The following is a 20,651-nucleotide window of genomic DNA, read 5'->3' as shown; positions in this document are numbered from 1 at the left end:
TTAGGTAGATGACTTTAACAAACAGCAGTTAACTCTCTCACAATCCAGTAGGCTAGAAATCCAAATTCAGGGCGCCAGCTCCAGGGAAAGGCTTTCTCTCTCTGTTGGCTCTAGAGGAAGGTCCTTGTCATCAGTCTTCCCTTGGTCTGGGGAGCATTTCAGCGCAGAAACCTCAAGTCCAAAGCACATGCTCTGCTCCTGGCACTGGTTTCTTGGTGGTATGAGGTCTCCATGTCTCTCTGCTTGCTTCTTTCTTTTATAACTCAAAAGAGATTGACTTAAGACACTATCTAATCTTGTAGATCTCATTAATATAACTGGTGCTAATCCATCTCATTAACATCATAGTGATAGGATTTTCAACACATAAGGAAATCACATCAGATGACAAAATGGTAGACAATCATACAATGCTGGGAATCATGACCTAGCCAGGATGATAGATATTTTGGGGTGACACAATTCAATCCATAACAGTGACCCTATAGGTCATCTTAGTTATTATTTTTGCCTTCTCTCATCTTTTCTCCACCACCGTGGCCAGACTACCACTTTGCCTCTGGCAGTGTTTAAAGATGCTTTTATTTCCAGTCAGCACAGCACTTTGAGCTCCTCGGAAAAGAGTTATCATAAAAGTCTAGTAAAATAATGATCTCCTGTGACATATATTTAGTTATTTGTTTGCAATTTTTTTCCATTGTAGTTTGAAAACCTGTTCTGTTGAATCCATGTGTATTAGTAAGCATCAGCCAGGACTCGAAGATTCATATTTTTATTGTCACAGTCATAAATTCTCTCTTGTTGTATTGGCTCCTCCCTGTATTATTTTATTTTTTTTTTGCTTCACATTCTGTCTGCAGGGTCTGACTAACTCTGCTGAGGGAAAACTATCTTACGCAGTTCTATCCATCATTTCTTTTTCCAAGCTGTGCCACACTGAAGAAAAAAAAAAAAGGATTTGGATGATAATTAGATAAAATGTGCCACCATTTATGGAGTGCATAATTTGAGAACTTCCCCAGGAACAAAGGACTCAGAAGTGATTGTAGATTCTAATTGGAGATTTCTATTTATGTCATTCCAAGAAAAGTGGCGTTTTCCTAGGCTCCAAATCTGAACTTTTCCTGCTTACTGAGTAGGCCTTTGAAAGTTACTTATTGGTGTCAACGTCACCTCATTGCTTTAGTGCCATGACAAATTAATTCAAGGAGCGTTTGAATCACTGAACATAGCAAGTATTCCTATAAAACCAGACATTTGGGCTCTCGTGATAAACCAGAGAGCCAAGACAGGCACTGAAGGGGGCCTTCAGCACTGAGACAGGAACCCACTGGTTACAGATCCATATTAAATAGGCAAGTATTCCTTGGGGAAGGCAGCCTGGGGCAGCAGCAGGAGAAATAAGCTGCTGACAGCTGGCAAAAAACAGTGTTACTGTTTTTGCCAGCTGTCTTTGCCTCAACTTACAGGGAGACCTGCAAATATTGGCGCTGCCTTTGGCCTGAAGAAAGTCTTGGAATTATTGGAAGGAGAACGGAGGTGGGGAGATCTCAGCAGGTTTTCTCTCAGCTCAATGGCAACGAGTTTGGTTTGGTTTTTTGAGCCTTAAAAACACCTAATGGGATGTTTCTGTGGCTCTGTACTCCCTCCTGTGGTGATTTGGTGGCACTGTTTTCTAAATAGCAGAGACCTTTTTCACGTCTGCCTAGGAAACCCTGGTGGTGTAGTGGTTAAGTGCTACGGCTGTTAACCAAAGGGTCGGCAGTTCAAAGCTGCCAGGTGCTCCTTGGAAACTCTGTGGGGCAGTTCTACTCTATCCTATAGGGTTGCTATGAGTCGGAATTGACTCGACGGCACTGGGTTTGGTTTGGTTGGTTTCATGTCTGCCTGAAGTAGAAATCACCTAGTTGTTTAACATGAGCACGTTTTTAGATTGTAACAATCTAATAAGGCAAAAAGCAGAGGGTCTATGTTGCATTTGGACACATTTCTCAGAGAATTGAGGATATCAGTTCAGGAAAGGCTGTAAAAAAAGCCTGTACATCTATTACTGTTCCCACTAATAGATTTCTTTACAAACACTTTTTCCACCAAATATTGGGGTGGTAATGGGGATATTACGATATGGTGAGGAAAGAAATCATCAGATTTTCACCCTTCCATTCCCGATGAGGGAAAATAAGTTTTCCTTAAGAAAAATGAAAGTTAGGGTCTGAATTCACATATACATTGCAGTGAAATAAGATATAGGTAATAGCAACTGAATTATCTCACTTATTGGATATTTTATCCTCTATTTTTTTTTATTACATGGGGTTGCTATGAGTCAGAGTCAACTCATATGGCAATGGGTTTTGCTGTTATATACTCCGTTCTGTAGACAGAGAAGAATGGAACAAAGCACAACTTAACTGGGAGTTTCTATTTTTGAATACTTAAATGGGATAAGCAGCTGTTCAAGAAAATGTACCTGAAATAGATTCCGATTTTTGAGGAAAATGAGCTGGCAGCAAATTTTAAAGTGCTATGAATTGCTTTAGGATCATTCTTAATAAGGCCAAGTGCATTTATTGTATTGCTCATTTTCAAAGAACTCTGGTAAATTATGCTACATCAAAATAAAAGTAGACTGTTCAGGCACAAACTCTGTAAAAGGCACTTTTTTTGCTGGCCTGGATGCTTGAGTATGTTAGAACGTGGCTACAAACATTTGTCTTCCCTAGTATGATAAGTAGCCTCTAAGACGACCCTCAGTGATCCTCATCTCTTGGCGTTCATACCCAAGTGTAATCCCTTCTCCTTTAGCATGGGCTGGACTTATTGACTTGGCTATAATAATAATAATAATAATAATAATAATAATAATAATAATAATAATAATAAAAAGATGACAAATAATAAGTGTTGATGAGGATGTGGAGAAATTGGAGCCCTCAAATTTCTGTTGGGAATGTAAAATGGTAAGGCCATTTTGGAAAACAGCCTGGCATTTCTTCAAAAGTTAAACATAGAGTTAGTTCATAACTTAAATTTTAGACTTAAGAGAAATCCTACACATGCTTTTCTGAGGAAAATGAGCTACTAACAGAAAAAATTACTAACCACCCAAGGGGAAGTGATACAATGATCAAGAACTTAACAAAAACAAACTACAAATACAGATCAGGAAAGACCTCATATATTGAAAAATTAGACACAGATTATAAAATGTTTATGATTATTATATTTATGAAATAAAAGACAGACATGAAACATAAAGCTAACCTTATATTTAAAAAGATTGAAATCAGAGCATGTTCTCTGATAACAATGCATTAAGCTCAAAATAAATAATAAAAAGACAATTAGAAAATTCCCCTAGGTTCAGACATTTAGCTCACTTAGCATGACCTAATTTATAAGGAAAATGTTCTACATCTTACTTTGGTGAGCAGTGTCTCACTTAAAAACTTGTGAGTGGCAATCTAAGACACATCTACCGGTCCCACCCCATCTGGAGCAAGGGAGAATGAAGAAAACCAAAGACACAAGGGAAAGATTAGTCCAACGGACTAATGGAACACAACTCTCACGGCCTTCGTCAAGCTCCACCAGAGCAACTAAATGGTGCCCAGCTACCACCGCTGACTGCTCTGACAGGGATCACAATAGAAGGTTCCAGACAGAGCTAGAGAAAAATGTACAACAAAATTCAAACTCACAAAAAAAGACCAGACTTACTGGTGTGATGGAGACTGAAGACACCCTGAAAGCACAGCCCTGGGACACTGTTTTAACTCAGTACTGAAGTTACTGCTGAGGTTTACCCTTCAGCCAAAAATTAGACAGGCCCATAAAACAAACAATAATACATGTAGCTCAACCATGTATACGAGACTAAATGGGCACACCAGCCCAGGGGCAAAGACAAGAAGGCAGGAGGGACAGAAAAGCTGGATGAATGGAAATGGGAACCCAAGGTTGAGAAGGGGAGAATGTTGACATGTTGCAGGGTTGGCAACTAATGTCACAAAACAACATGTGTATTAACTGTTTAAGGAGAAACTAATTTGCTCTGTAAACCTTCACCTAAAGCACACACACACACACACACAAAATTCCCCTATGTTCAAAATTAAGAAACATACCTCTAAATAACTCAGGTATCAAGAAAGAAATGACAATAGAAATTAGAAAACATTTTGAACTGGAAAACCTCATGTATTTTAGGAGAGTATTTTTTTTTTTTTTTTTTTTATGATAGGAGGAAAAGAGAAGCAAGGTTATTGATTGCAATGATGAATCATGCAGTCTAAGGAAGACAGAAAGGGACTTTGGGTATTAGGAGAGCCACACTAGTCAATGCACTGGAAGTACCTGAGCTGGAAAGGTAGGATGATTTCGGAAGTAGTAAGGTTTTTGGTAATGAACATGTCCAGAGCGTGACCATGGAAGAAAATGCCAATAGTTTATTTGATAAAAAAATGTCACTGGAAATGAGAGCAGTAAGTAACTAGGAGGCAGGACATTGGATGTGGCATCATGTAAAGTATACAAAAGCAATGAAAAAAGTTAAGATGGAGAGTGAGACCAGCAGGAAATAAACTATGTGATGAAAAAGGGGTTGCGAACAGGAAATGGGAAGATGAAAGCAGTGAGATGGAGAAACCCATTGCCATCAAGTCAATTCTGACTAATAGTGATCCGTCAGGACAGAGAGCTGCCCCATAGGGTTTCCAAGTAATGGCCGGTAGATTTGAACTGCCAACCTTTTTGGTTGGCAGCCAAATGCTTAACCACTGCTCCACAAAGGCCCCATTGAGATGGGAAAGTGGGTGGTAAATTGCAAAGGCTCAACTCTCAAAGGAGTAGAGGAATGAGGTAAGCCAGCTTTACACCTAAAGCACAGTTCACCAGCTGCATTCTGTAAAGAGGGGCAAGAGCTGGCAGTAATAGTTCAGCTTTACACTGAAAATGGTGTCCATGCATTATGTAATGCACAGGATTGTCAATTGCTTCCCACTGTGATAAGCCAACAGAATTCTTACTCCTAAAGTGGATTTTCTCAGTCTCACAATGCAGCTTTACTTAGTATGTATCTTAGGCTGGGCTTTCTAGAGAAGCAAGACCAATGCAGCACATAAATGTGTATATATAGAGAGAGACAGAGAGAGAGATTTTTATAAAGGAAATGGCTCATGTGGTTGTAGAGGCTGGAAAGTCCCAAGTTCGTGGATCAGGCTGGAGGCTTCTCCTGACTCACATAACCACAGGTGCTGGCAATTCTAAGATCAATCAGAAGATCAGACGGCAGGTAAGCTGCTAGATCAAGTCCCAGGAACAGGAGGTCAGATGACTCTGCAGGAGCCAGAGCGAGAAAAGCCAGTAAGCCTTGCCTCACCATCATGGAGGTGACCACAATGTATCAGATCTCACTACGCAGGTGATTACATCATTAAAAAGCTGGCAAATTACGTTATAACTGCTAAACCACTGAGGATCATGGCCCAGCCATGTTGACATACCTTTAACAATCACAGCATGCTTCTTAAGGGTATTCCCAATTTTCCTACACTGATTTGCACAGTGTGCAATACACATGACTCCTTGTGGTTTTTCTAAGGGAAATATACATCCTGTAACTCAGGTTTGTGTCTAAAGCAATCTTCATGAGTTGCACAATACAGTGTTTTCTTTTACATGGTACATCTGCTTATGACTGAGTGGATTTCAGGCTACACAATATGTGTGATTTTATGGAGCTTAAGTTGTCTTTATGTATTCATTTGTATAAATACACAAGTACATTCTCACGTAAAATACAGATAAAGTGGAAATCCCCTTGATTGCTGTCATGTTCCACAACCAATCCCCAGAACAAATCACTGTTATTGGTTGGTATGTTTCCCCCTGGATTTTTCTCTATGCATTTACCTTCTTATAAATGTACATAGGGAACTATGTAGTTTAACATATCAGATCATTTTACTCCTCTGCTTTTTAAGGGCTTCCCATTATATTACTGTAAAATTAGACTCCTAACTTGGCCTGTAAGACTTGACACAGTCTGTTCCTTGCTTACTTCTTTGATATCCTCACATACTAGGAGGTGCCACAGTGTTCTCATCACAGAGCCATTGTATGTGCTATTCTTTCTGCTTAGAAATCTCTGTTCCAAATTTGCTTGATTGGTTTGTTCACAACCTTTAGTTCTCAGCTCAAAATTCCAAGGTGCCTCTGGGTGGATTTGAACTGCCAACCTTTTGGATAGTAGTCAAGCGCTTAACCATTTTTGACACCCAGGGACTCCTCTTTTCCTAGATACTGCCGACCATTTGGTACCCTCTCTAAATTAGTACCTCCCTCCTCAGTCTATCCTCTCATTGAAATCCTGTTAACTTATTTTAGGCAACAGATCTACACTACCTATGTTCAAATCCTCTCTCCATTATATGCTACCTAAAAAAAAAAAAAAAAAAATTTTTTTTTAAGATACTTAACCTTTTTGTGCTTAGGTTTCTTATCTGAAAATGGGGATATTTGTAGTATCTACTTATAGGGTAAAATAAAATAAAATCTCTTCCTATTTATAGAGCACTTTTAGACCATATGATTGTCCAATTCAGAATGGCCAATATCAGTCCATTTCAGCTCACTAATGCCTAGGATATTGATCTTTATGAATTTCATTTTTTATGACTTCCAATTTCCTAGATTCATACTTTGTGCATTTCACATTCCAATCACTAATGGATGTTTTCAGCTGTTTCATCTCATTTTGCATTATTCCACAACAGCAAATGAAGATCCCAAAAGTTTTACTCCATCCACATCGTTAATGTTGACTGAGTGAAGAGGACTTGAAGCACTTACTGATGAAGATCAAAGATTACAGCCTTCACTATGGATTACACCTCAACATAAAGAAAACAAAAATCCTCACAACTGGACCAATAAGCAACATTATGATAAATGGAGAGAAGATTGAAGTTGTCAGGGATTTAATTTTACTTGGGTCCACAATCAATGCCCATAGAAGCAACATTCAAGAAACCAAATGACATAGTGCATTGGACAAATCTGCTGCAGAAGATCTCTTTAAAGTGTTAAAAAGCAAAGATGTCACTTTGAGGACTAAGGTGCACCTGACCCAAGCCATAGTATTTTCAATTGCCTCATATGTATGTAAAAGATGGACAACAAATAAGAAAGACTGAAGAACTGATACCTTTGAATTATAATGTTGGCGAAGAATATCGAATATACCAATGACTGCCAAAAGAATGAACAAATTTGTCTTGGGAGAAGTATGTCTAGAATGCTCCTAAGCAGCAAGGTGTCACTTACTTTGGACACGTTCTCAAGAGAGACCAATCCCTGGAGAAGGACATCATGGTTGGTAAAGTAAAGGGTCAGCAAAAGAGAAGAAGACTCACAAAGAGATAGATACACACAGTGGCTGTCATGATGGGCTTAAGCATAAGAAGTGTTGTGAGGATGGCGCAAGACCTGTCAGTGTTTTGTTCTGTCACTATGAGTCGAAACCAACTAGAAGGCACTTAACAACAACAGCAAAAAGACAGTGCATAGAACATAATAAGCTCTGTAAGTTAAATCAATAAATATTTTTCCTTAGCACTTAAAATTATCAGGAATTATTTATTTAATTATATGTTCATCATGATCAGCAACAATATTCCTGGTTCCACGTCCTCTTCTGAAACCAGCCTGAATTTCTGGCAGTTCCCTGTTGATATACTGCTGGAGCCGTTTTTGAATGATCTTCAGCAGAATTTTGCTTGCGTGTGATATTAATGATATTGTTCTATAATTTCCACATTCGGTTGGATCACCTTTCTTGGGAATAGGCATAAATATGGACCTCTTCCAGTCAGTTGGCCAGGAAGCTGTCTTCCATATTTCTTGGCATAGACGAGCGAGCACCTCCAGCGCTGCATCTCTTTGTTGAAACATCTCTGTTGAAGAATGGGAATTCCAAAACACTTAATTGTGCTCCTGAGGAATCTTTACATAGATCAAGAGGCAGTTGTTCGGACAGAACAAGGGGATACTGATTGGTTTAAAGTCAGGAAAGGTGTGCGTCAGGGTTGTATTCTTTCACCATACCTATTTAATCTGTATGCTGAACAAATAATACAAGAAGCTGGACTATATGAATAACAGGGCATCAGGATTGGAGGAAGACTCTTTAACAACCTGCGTTACGCAGATGACACAATCTTGCTTGCTGAAAGTGAAGAGGACTTGAAGCACTTACTAATGAAGATCAAAGACCACAGCCTTCAGTATGAATTACACCACCACATAAAGAAAACAAAAATCCTCACAACTGGACCAATGAGCAACATCATGATAAACGGAGAAAAGATTGAAGTTGTCAAGAATTTCATTTTACTTGGATCCATAATCAACAGCCATGGAAGCGGCAGTCAAGAAATCAAAAGACGCATTGCATTGGGTAAATCTGCTGCAAAGGACCTCTTTAAAGTGTTGAAGAGCAAAGATGTCACCCTGAAGACTACGGTGCGCCTGACTCAAGCCATGGTATGCGTGTGCGTGTGAAAGCTGAACAATGAATAAGGAAGACCAAAGAAGAATTGACGCCTTTGAATTGTGGTGTTGGCAAAGAATATTGAATATACTATGGATTGCCAAAAGAACGAACAAATCTGTCTTGGAAGAAGTGCGGCCAGAATGCTTCTTAGAGGCAAGGATGGCGAGACTGCATCTTACATACTTTGGACATGTTGTCAGGAGGGATCAGTCCCTGGAGAAGGACATCATGCTTGGCAGAGTACAGGGTCAGCGGAAAAGAGGAAGACCCTCAACAAGGTGGATTGACACAGTGGCTGCAACAATGAGCTCAAGCATAACAACGATTGTAAGGATGGTGCAGGACCGGGCAGTGTTTCATTCTGTTGTGCATAGGGTCGCCATGAGTCGGAACCGACTCGACGGCACCTAACAACAACAACGACAATGCTCGTCATCTCTCTTCTCCCTCAAGAATGTAAAATCTGTAAGTGTAAAGACCTTGTCTGTTTTGTTCTCAACACTAGGAATACTGCCTAGCTTACAGCAAAACAAAAAAAAACAAAAACCCGTTTCTGTCAAGTCAATTCTGACTCATAGCGACCCTATAGAACAGAATAGAACTGCCCCATAGTTTCCAAGGAGTGACTGGTGAATTTAAACTGCCAACCTTCTGGTTAGCAGCCTGAGCTCTTAACCATTGTGCCACCAGGCCTCCGAAGCCCTTTATAAATAAAGGATAAATGTATAAATGCTAGAATCTTATCTCCTACATAAGGATGTGTGTAGACAAGGATAAGCTTAGAATGGAAAATACGGTCCTGTTTTTTTTTTTAATGTACTTTAGACGAAGGTTTATAGAACAAACTAGTTTCTCCTTAAACAGTTAGTACACATATTGTTTTATGCCATTGATTAACAACCCCATGACATGTCAACACATTCCCTTCTCAACCTTCAGTTGCCATTTACCAGCTTTCCTGTCTCCTCCTGTCTTCTAGTCCTTGTCCCTGGGCTGGTGTGCCACTTTAGTCTCATTTTGTTTTATGGGCCTGTCTAATCTTTGGATGAAGGGTGAACCTCGGGAGTGACTTCATTACTGAGCTAAAAGGGTGTCTAGGGGCCATACTATTGGGGTTTTTCCCTTCTCTGTCAGACCAGTAAGTTTAGTCTTTTTTGTGTGTGTGAGTTAGAATTTTGTTCTACATTTTCCTCCAGCTCCGTCTGGGCCCTCTATTGTGATCCCTGCCAGAACAGTTGGTGATGGTAGCCAGGCACTATCTAGTTGTACTGGATTCAGTATGGTGGAGGCCGTGGTAGATGTGGTCTATTAGTCCTTTGGACTAATCTTTCCCTTGAATCTTTTGTTTTCTTTATTCTGCCTTGCTCCTGAAGGGTTGAGACCAGTGGAGTATCTTAGATGGCCACTCATGGGCTTTTAAGACCCCAGACACTACCCTCCAAAGTAGAACGTAGAACATATTCTTTATAAGCTATGTTATGCCACTTGAGCTAGATGTTCCCCAAGACCATGGTCCCCACAGCCTTCAGCCCAGCAATTAGGTCCCTCAGGTAGTTTGGATGTGTCTAGGGAGCTTCCATGACCTTGCCTTGTACAAGTTGTGCTGGCTTCCCCAGTATTGTGTACTGTCTTACCCTTCACCAAAGTTACCACTTATCTATTGTCTATTGAGTGTTTTTCCACCCCTACCCCTTCCCTTCCTTGTAACCATCAAAGATTGTTTCTTTTTCTGATAAAACTTCTCATGAGTTTTTACAGTAATGGTCTCATACAATATTTGTCTTTCTGCAATTGACTTATTTCACTCAGCATAATGCCCTCCAGCTTCAGCCATGGTGTGAGATGCTTTGTAGATTCATCATTGTTCTTTATCATTGTGTAATACACTTTCGTGTGTATGTACCATAGTTTGTTTAGCCATTCATCTGTTGATGGGCATCTAGGTTATTTCCATCCTCTTGCTTGTGAAAAATGCTGCAATGAACATGGGTGTGCATATGTCTATTCTTGTGACAACTCTTATTTCTCTAAGATATATTTTTAGGAGTGGGGTTACTGGATTATATGGTATTTCTATTTCTAGCTATCTAAGGAAGTGTTTAAAATTATTAGCATAACTATGGCTTCAGCCATGACCAGTATGACAGGGATAATACTTTAGAAATAACTGTATCACTCAGGGTTCTTATGTACAAGCAAGAGAAATTAACTCTGGCTCGTTTAAATAGAAAAGAATTATTAAAAGGACGTGGGTAGCTGATAGAATCTCCAGGAGGGCCTGAGAGCCAGACTCAGAGGCTCTACAGCCAGGAGCTCTGCCCAAATCATGCCACAGAGTTGGTCTGATGAAGATATCAATATTGTTGCAGGTGGACACTAGATGCTGCCACCCGCCCCTCTGACAATGCCGGCACTGAGTCCTGTCCACTCCCACTAGAACTGTTGCCACTGCTGCTTCCACCGTCCATCACCAGAATGGATTCTTTATAGTTTCTCCTTATCCTTGTCAGTCATTAATTCCCAATTCAAAGCCTTGAAAGGAAACATCTGATTGGCAGAAAGAACCCAGGTCATGTGCTGTGCCTGGCTGCAAGGGAGGCTGGGAAGGTGAATGTCTGGTATTTTCTGCCTCCCCAGCAGGAAACAGGTGGGGTACACTCCAACAGTGGGGAGCGAGATCAGAGACTGAGCAGCAAAATAATGATAGAATACTGCTTCACTATGATATCTCTCCATGTATTTTCCTTCATGTCCTCTCCCAGCTCTCCATACACCATTAGGGCTAAGCCATAAAGCTTACTTCCCCTTTCACAGAACGACTCCTTAGAAGAGAGACACCCATAAGGTCAGAGAAAAGAGGACAAACTTAGGAGGAGTTCTGACCTGCAGAAGTGTAAGTCTTACTGGGAAGACAATGGAGAAAGATTAAGAAGGCTGACAATAGGGCGTATGGTCTGCCTAGCTTTTTAAGGGACCCAGCACCCCTTTTCGCCCTCTTGGACCTTGACCTGAAAAGATGGGGCAGTGAACAAGATGCCAGATAGATTTTGACTCTGAGAAGATACTGCCTTGCAGGTGATCTTGAACCATTATAGGGTGACTACAGCAGAATGGCAATGGCCTTGTTGTACTTCTGTCTCCCCTGGTTCCTGTCTGGCATGGAAGGGATATATTTTTGTTTAATTTTTAAAAATAAATTTATCTGAAATATTTTTAGACTCACAGAGAAGCTGCTAAAACAGAACAGAGGGTAAGAGATGGTGGGAAATTCTATGGAAGCCTAAGCCCACTTACTTGATTCGAATATGATTCAGAGGCTAGAGAGATTTGTGTTGGGACCGTGTACTAGTGGGGCTGAGGACCACCGTGGTTCCTCAGTTATGCTGAGAGAATAAACCACAAGTTTCATCTGCCATATATTTTACCAATGACCAGAAGGAAGAAGCAGAGGTTAGCATGGTCTTAGGGACTCCCACATGGTCCCCTAGGCCTGCCAAATCTATGTTAAGGTGACTTTTAGGTTACAAGAAGGAGGCAGGAGAAATTCTGAAGGACAGCATTTACCCCAAAGAGACCGAGGTACCTTTAACCCACAAGTTCACCTCTCCTTTTCTGCCTCCCCTCTCACAAGAATGAGGACTTGAGAACAAGGTAAGATCATTAAAGACAATAATGTACATATATAACACAACACTCTTGTAGTGTGTTAAACTATACACCCCACTCTACTTCCAAGACGGTAATTCGTAAATTTGTATCACTTCTAATTCAAGAAATATTTGAGCATTTACTGTACCAGGCACTTGCTTTTGCGCTGCCCTGTTGGCTGTGGTCTGGGACTAGCCAGCGCCCACTTGGGGTTACTTTGGCCCCAAGGTCGCGGAGCATTAACTGCCTAGAAAAGGCTGAAAGGCTTAACCCACCTCCGAAGTTTCAACACGGTTGCTTTGCACTTACATTTCTGAAGACAAAATAGTGAACTCAGCCCTTTTCTCCCCTTCATCCCTTTTTCGTTTTCTCCCTTCCTCCCTTTCGTAAGAACAGGGGTTCATTGGCTTAAACAAGAAAGATTACAGCAGAAGGTGAAAACACTCCGCAAGGGCGATCCAGTCACATGCTAAGTGGCTGCTGCACAGCTCCCTAGAGTGCGATCTAGTTGGAGGAAATTTGGTTCTGTCCAGACTCCCCAACCGGGAGCAGAGGCGTGAAGGCCAAAGTTTAAGCAGTTGTCACTCAGCTTCACCCGGAAGCCCAGGATTCCCAAATGTCGCTGCCTCACTTCTTCACCTCCGCTCGCTTCTGCATTCGAAATGCCTGCGGACCGGGCCACCGGGCCTTTCTCATTGCCAATAAGCGGAGAAGTTTGTCATTGCTCCGAACCAAGGAGAGTTTCCCAGGTAAGCAGGCGGGACTCCTGTTAAGAAGCGGGGCTTCACCTCCTGGCGTCGCACCGGATTGGTTGGAGGCGAGCCCAGGCGGAGCGAGGTTTCAACCCCCCTCGGTCTTGTCTCTCTGGGTTTAAGTCGGCACCAGAACTGAGGGGTCAAACGTCAGAAGACAGATGTGGACCAATGGCTGAAAGAACAAGGTGCTGGTTTAGGAGCGAGCTGTCAGTGAAAGGACACGCTCTTTGTAGATTACCGTTGAGTTATCAGATTTATGCACCCTCAACCAAATCAAACTAGGACTTGGAACCAGTTCAGTCATAGCTGACAGGTGAAATCAGAACAGATTCAATTTTTTTTTCTCCTTTTTTATAATTATTGTACTTTAGATGTAGGTTTACATGACAAACTAGCTTCTCATTAAACAATTAGTACACATATCCTTTTGTCACTTTGTTTACCAACCCCCACCACATGCCAACACTCCCTTCTCAACCCTGGGTTCCCAGTCACCAACTTTCCTGCCCCTCCTGCCTTCTAGACCTTGCCCCTGGGCTGTTGGGCCACTTTAGTCTTGTTTTGTTTTATGGGCCTGTCTAATCTTTGGCTAAAGGGTGAACCTCAGGAGTGACTTCTTTCCTGAGGTAAAAGGGCATCTGGGGGCCATACTCTCAGAGTTTCTCCAGCCTATGTCAGGCCAACAAGTTTGGTCTTTTTTTTTTTTTTAATAACTTTTATTAAGCTTCAAGTGAACGTTTACAAATCCAATCAGTCTGTCACATATAAGTTTACATACATCTCACTCCCTACTCCCACTTACTTTCCCTGTCTTGAGTCAGCCCTTTCAGTCTCTCCTTTCTTGACAATTTTGCCGGCTTCCCTCTCTCTCTATCCTCCCATCCCCCCTCCAGACAAGAGTTGCCAACACAATCTCAAGTGTCCACCTGATATAATTAGCTCACTCTTCATCAGCGTCTCTCTCCCACCCGCTGACCAGTCCCTTTCATTTCTGGTGAGTTGTCTTCGGGGATGGTTCCTGTCCTGTGTCTACAGAAGGTCTGGAGAGCATGGCCGCCGGGATTCCTCCAGTCTCAGTCAGACCATTAAGTTTGGTTTTTTTATGAGAATTTGGGGTCTGCATCCCACTGTTCCCCTGCTCCCTCAGGGGTCCTCTGCTGTGCTCCCTGTCAGGGCAGTCATCGACTGTGGCTGGGCACCAACTAGTTCTTCTGGTCTCAGGATGATGTAGGTCTCTGGTTCATGTGGCCCTGTCTCTTGGGCTCTTAGTTGCCGTGTGGGCTTGGTGTTCTTCATTTTCCTTTGCTCCAGGTGGGTTGAGACCAATTGCTGCATCTTAGATGGCCGCTTGTTAGCATTTAAGACCCCAGACGCCACATTTCAAAGTGGGATGCAGAATGATTTCATAATAGAATTATTTTGCCAATTGACTTAGAAGTCCCCGCAAACCATGTTCCCCAGACCCCCGCGCTTGCTCCGCTGACCTTTGAAGCATTCATTTTATCCCGGAAACTTCTTTGCTTTTGGTCCAGTCCAATTGAGCTGACCTTCCATGTATTGAGTGTTGTCTTTCCCTTCACCTAAAGCAGTTCTTATCTACTGATTAATCAATAAAAAAACCCTCTCCCACCTTCCCTCCCTCCCCACCTCGTAACCACAAAAGTATGTGTTCTTCTCAGGTTTACTATTTCTCAAGATCTTATAATAGTGGTCTTATACAATGTTTGTCCTTTTGCCTCTGACTAATTTCGCTCAGCATAATGCCTTCCAGGTTCCTCCATGTTATGAAATGTTTCAGAGATTCGTCACTGTTCTTTATGGATGCGTAGTATTCCATTGTGTGAATATACCACAATTTATTTACCCATTCATCCGTTGATGGACACCTTGGTTGCTTCCAAATTTTTGCTATTGTAAACAGAGCTGCAATAAACATGGGTGTGCATATATCTGTTTGTATGAAGGCTCTTGTATCTCTAGGGTATATTCCCAGGAGTGGGATTTCTGGGTTGTATGGTAGTTCTATTTCTAACTGTTTAAGATAACGCCAGATAGATTTCCAAAGTGGTTGTACCATTTGACATTCACACCAGCAGTGTATGAGAGTTCCAATCTCTCCGCAGCCTCTCCAACATTTATTATTTTGTGTTTTTTGGATTAAAGCCAGCCTTGCTGGTGTGAGATGGAATCTCATCGTAGTTTTAATTTGCATTTCTCTAATGGCTAATGATCGAGAGCATTTTCTCATGTATCTGTTGGCTGCCTGAATATCTTCTTTAGTGAAATGTGTGTTCATATCCTTTGCCCAATTCTTGATTGGGTTGTTTGTCTTTTTGTGGTTGAGTTTTGACAGAATCATGTAGATTTTAGAGATCAGGCACTGGTTGGATATGTCATAGCTGAAAATTCTTTCCCAATCTGTAGGTGGTCTTTTTACTCTTTTGGTGAAGTCTTTAGATGAGCATAGGTGTTTGATTTTTAGGAGCTCCCAATTATCGGGTTTCTCTTCATCATTTTTGGTAATGTTTTGTATTCTGTTTATACCTTGTATTAGGGCCCCTAGGGTTGTCCCAATTTTTTCTTCCATGATCTTTATCGTTTTAGTCTTTATGTTTAGGTCTTTGATCCACTTGGAGTTAGTTTTTGTGCATGGTGTGAGGTATGGGTCCTGTTTCATTTTTTTGCAAATGGATATCCAGTTATGCCAGCACCATTTGTTAAAAAGGCTATCTTTTCCCCAGTTAATTGACACTGGTCCTTTGTCAAATATCAGCTGCTCATACGTGGATGGATCTATGTCTGGGTTCTCAATTCTGTTCCATTGGTCTATGTGTCTGTTGTTGTACCAATACCAGGCTGTTTTGACTACTGTGGCTGTATAATAGGTTCTGAAGTCAGGTAAGGTGAGGCCTCCCACTTTCTTCTTCTTTTTCAGTAGTGCTTTGCTTATCCGGGGCTTCTTTCCCTTCCATATGAAATTGGTGATTTGTTTCTCTATCCCCTTAAAATATCACATTGGAATTTGGATCGGAAGTGCGTTAAATGTATAGATGGCTTTTGGTAGAATAGACATTTTTACTATGTTAAGTCTTCCTATCCATGAGCAAGGTATGTTTTTCCACTTAAGTATGTCCTTTTGAATTTCCTGTAGTAGAGCTTTGTAGTTTTCTTTGTATAGGTCTTTTACATCCTTGGTAAGATTTATTCCTAAGTATTTTATCTTCTTGGTGGCCACTGTGAATGGTATTGATTTGGTTATTTCCTCTTCGGTGTTCTTTTTGTTGATGTAGAGGAATCCAAGTGATTTTTGTATGTTTATTTTATAACCTGAGACTCTGCCAAACTCTTCTATTAGTTTCAGTAGTTTTCTGGAGGATTCCTTAGGGTTTTCTGTGTATATAATCATGCCATCTGCAAATAGTGATAACTTTACTTCTTCCTTGCCAATCCGGATACCTTTTATTTCTTTGTCTAGCCTAATTGCCCTGGCTAAGACTTCCAACACGGTGTTGAATAAGAGCGGTGATAAAGGGCATCCTTGTCTGGTTCCCGTTCTCAAGGGAAATGCTTTCAGGTTCTCTCCATTTAGAGTGATATTGGCTATTGGCTTTGCATAGACGCCCTTTATTATGTTTAGGAATTTTCCTTCAATTCCTATTTTGGTAAGAGTTTTTATCATGAATGGGTGTTGGACTTTGTCAAATGCCTTTTCTGCATCAATTGATAAGATCATGTGGTTTTTATCTTTTGTTTTATTTATGTGATGGGTTACATTAATGGTTTTTCTGATATTAAACCAGCCTTGCATACCTGGTATAAATCCCACTTGATCAGGGTGAATTATTTTTTTGATGTGTTGTTGGATTCTATTGGCTAGAATTTTGTTGAGGATTTTTGCATCTATGTTCATGAGGGATATAGGTCTATAATTTTCTTTTTTTGTAATGTCTTTACCTGGTTTTGGTATCAGGGAGATGGTGGCTTCATAGAATGAGTTGGGTAGTATTCCGTCATTTTCTATGCTTTGGAATACCTTTAGTAGTAGTGGTGTTAACTCTTCTCTGAAAGTTTTGTAGAACTCTGCAGTGAAGCCATCTGGGCCAGGGCTTTTTTTTGTTGGGAGTTTTTTGATTACCGTTTCAATCTCTTTTTTTGTTATGGGTCTATTTAGTTGTTCTACTTCTGAATGTGTTAGTTTAGGTAGGTAGTGTTTTTCCAGGAATTCATCCATATCTTCTAGGTTTTCAAATTTGTTAGAGTACAATTTTTCATAATAATCTGAAATGATTCTTTTAATTTCATTTGGTTCTGTTGTGATGTGGTCCTTCTCAATTCTTATTCGGGTTATTTGTTTCCTTTCCTGTATTTCTTTAGTCAGTCTAGCCAATGGTTTATCAATTTTGTTAATTTTTTCAAAGAACCAGCTCTTGGCTTTGTTAATTCTTTCGATTGTTTTTCTGTTCTCTAATTCATTTAGTTCAGCTCTAATTTTTATTATTTGTTTTCTTCTGGTGCCTGATGGATTCTTTTGTTGCTCACTTTCTATTTGTTCAAGTTGTAGGGACAGTTCTCTGATTTTGGCTCTTTCTTCTTTTTGTATGTGTGCATTTATCGATATAAATTGGCCTCTGAGCACTGCTTTTGCTGTGTCCCAGAGGTTTTGATAGGAAGTATTTTCATTCTCGTTGCTTTCTATGAATTTCCTTATTCCCTCCTTGATGTCTTCTATAACCCAGTCTTTTTTCAGGAGGGTATTGTTCATTTTCCAAGTATTTGATTTCTTTTCCCTCATTTTTCTGTTATTGATCTCTAGTTTTATTGCCTTGTGGTCTGAGAAGATGCTTTGTAATATTTCGATGTTTTGGACTCTGCAAAGGTTTGTTTTATGACCTAATATGTGGTCTATTCTAGAGAATGTTCCATGTGCGCTAGAAAAAAAAGTATATTTTGCAGCAGTTGGGTGGAGAGTTCTGTATAAGTCAATGAGGTCAAGTTGGTTGATTGTTGTAATTAGATCTTCCGTGTCTCTGTTGAGCTTCTTACTGGATGTCCTGTCCTTCTCTGAAAGTGGTGTGTTGAAGTCTCCTACTATAATTGTGGAGGTATCTATCTCGCTTTTCAATTCTATTAAAATTTGATTTATGTATCTGGCAGCCCTGTCATTGGGTGAGTAAATATTTAATATGGTTATGTCTTCCTGATCAATTGTCCCTTTTATCATTATATAGTGTCCTTCTTTATCCTTTGTGGTGGATTTAAGTCTAAAGTCTATTTTGTCAGAAATTAATATTGCTACTCCTCTTCTTTTTTGCTTATTGTTTGCTTGATATACTTTTTTCCATCCTTTGAGTTTTAGTTTGTTTGTGTCTCTAAGTCTAAGGTGTGTCTCTTGTAGGCAGCATATAGATGGATCGTGTTTCTTTATCCAGTCTGTGACTCTCTGTCTCTTTATTGGTGCATTTAGTCCATTTACATTCAGGGTAATTATAGATAAATAAGTTTTTAGTGCTGTCATTTTGATGCCTTTTTATGTGTGTTGTTGACAATTTCATTTTTCCACATACTTTTTTGTGCTGAGACGTTTTTCTTAGTAAACTGTGAGATCCTCATTTTCATAGTGCTTGACTGTATGTTAGTTGAGTCGTTACGTTTTTCTTGGTTTTTATCTTGAGTTATAGAGTTCTTATACCTTTTTGTGGTTACCTTATTATTTACCCCTATTTTTCTAAGTAAAAACCTAACTTGTATTGTTCTATATCGCCTTGTATCACTCTCCATATGGCAGTTCAATGCCTCCTGTATTTAGTCCCTCTTTTTGATTATTGTGATCTTTTACCTATTGACTTCCATGATTCCCTGTTATGTGTATTTTTTTTTTTAATTAATCTTAATTTGTTTGTTTTTGTGATTTCCGTATTTGAGTTGATATCGGGACGATCTGTTTTGTGACCTTGTGTTGTGCTGATATCTGATATTATTGGTTCTCTGACCAAACAATATCCTTTAGTATTTCTTGTAGCTTTGGTTTGGTTTTTGCAAATTCTCTAAACTTGTGTTTGTCTGTAAATATCTTAATTTCTCCTTCATATTTCAGAGAGAGTTTTGCTGGATATATGATCCTTGGCTGGCAGTTTTTCTCCTTCAGTGTTCCGTATATGTCGTCCCATTCCCTTCTTGCCTGCATGGTTTCTGCTGAGTAGTCAGAACATATTCTTATTGATTCTCCCTTGAAGGAAACCTTTCTTTTCTCCCTGGCTGCTTTTAAAATTTTCTGTTTATCTTTGGTTTTGGTGAGTTTGATGATAATATGTCTTGGTGTTTTTCTTTTTGTATCAGTCTTAAATGGGGTTCGATGAGCATCTTGGATAGCTATCCTTTCGTCTTTCATGATGTCAGGGAAGTTTTCTGTCAGGAGTTCTTCAACTATTTTCTCTGTGTTTTCTGTCCCCCCTCCCTGTTCTGGGACTCTAATCACCCGCAGGTTATCCTTCTTGATAGAGTCCCACATAATTCTTAAGGTTTCTTCATTTTTTTTTAATTCTTTTATCTGATTTTTTTTCAGCTATGTTGGTGTTGATTCCCTGGTCCTCCAGATGTCCCAGTCTGCATTCTAATTGCTCGAGTCTGCTCCTCTGACTTCCTAGTGTGTTGTCTAATTCTGTTATTTTATTGTTAATCTTTTGGATTTCTACATGTTGTCTCTCTATGGATTCTTGCAACTTATTAATTTTTCCAGTATGTTCTTGAATAATCTTTTTGAGTTCTTCAACAGTTTTATCAGTGTGTTCCTTGGCTTTTTCTGCAGATATCCTAATTTCATTTGTGATATCATTAAGCATTCTGTAAATTAGTTTTTTATATTCTGTATCTGATAATTCCAAGATTGTATCTTCATTTGGGAAAGATTTTGATTCTTTTGTTTGGAGGGTTGGAGAAGCTGTCACGGTCTGCTTCTTTAAGTGGTTTGATATGGATTGTTGTCTCCGAGCCATCACTGGGAAACTAGTTTTTCCAGAAAATCCGCTAAAAAAAAAATGCAGTCAGATCCCTATCAGAGTTGTCCCTGTGGCTCCGGCTATTCAGATGTTAATGAAGCCGCCTGGGGAGGGTGGGGGAGGGAACAGAGAGATAGGAGAGTAGCACCTCAGAATATAGCCAGAGTTGCTTGTCTTGCTTAGAATGACTATTATATCTGAGATTCCCGTGGGGCGCGTCGCCTATGTGTGCTGGCTGTGTGGAGATTGCCCCCGGGGGGTCTGGCCCGCTGGAGTCACGGTCAGATCCTCCGCTTCCAGCCCCACGCCCAGCGTCAAGGCTCCCCTACTGGGACGGTGCACTCTCGACTCCAAAATCAGTCGCTGCCTCCTGGGGACTTCTCGTCCCTCCAGCCACGTGGCCGTGCCGCCTCCGAGAACCAGTTGGGCCTCCTCCCGGGGTTAGTTCAGATGGGTGGAGTAGCTCCCCGTGCTTGTGCCGTGACCGAGTGTCCCGGCTGGGACGCTGTTCTCCCTGCTCCAATACCAGTCGCTGCCTCCCAGGGACTTCTCCTACCGGCTGCGTCCTATGCCGCCCGCGGGACCCAGCTGGTCCCCTTCCCGGGGTTAGTTCAGGGGGGTGGAGCAACTCTCCGTGTTTATGGCGTACCTGCGTCCAGTCCAAATCCCTGTGGGACAGTTCCCCGGCTCGGATGCTGC

At 40.7% G+C, this 20,651-nt stretch overlaps 1 protein-coding gene across 1 annotated transcript in view; it reads left to right on the top strand.

Moving 5' to 3' along the window:
* The first annotated feature begins 12,932 nt into the window (after positions 1-12,932).
* HSD17B4 (hydroxysteroid 17-beta dehydrogenase 4) overlaps positions 12,933-20,651 on the top strand; it is a 114,308-nt gene continuing 106,589 nt past the window's right edge. Inside the window, exon 1 of the mRNA XM_049873596.1 lies at positions 12,933-12,951. The gene's annotated coding sequence lies outside the window, so the exon portion shown is untranslated. The remainder of the gene's footprint in view (positions 12,952-20,651) is intronic.

This window comes from Elephas maximus, chromosome 2, assembly GCF_024166365.1.
Source record: "Elephas maximus indicus isolate mEleMax1 chromosome 2, mEleMax1 primary haplotype, whole genome shotgun sequence".
In the NCBI taxonomy this organism is placed as follows: Eukaryota; Metazoa; Chordata; class Mammalia; order Proboscidea; family Elephantidae; genus Elephas; species Elephas maximus.
The sequence above is the reverse complement of the archived record's forward strand: the minus strand, read 5'-3'. Positions and strand labels throughout refer to the sequence as shown.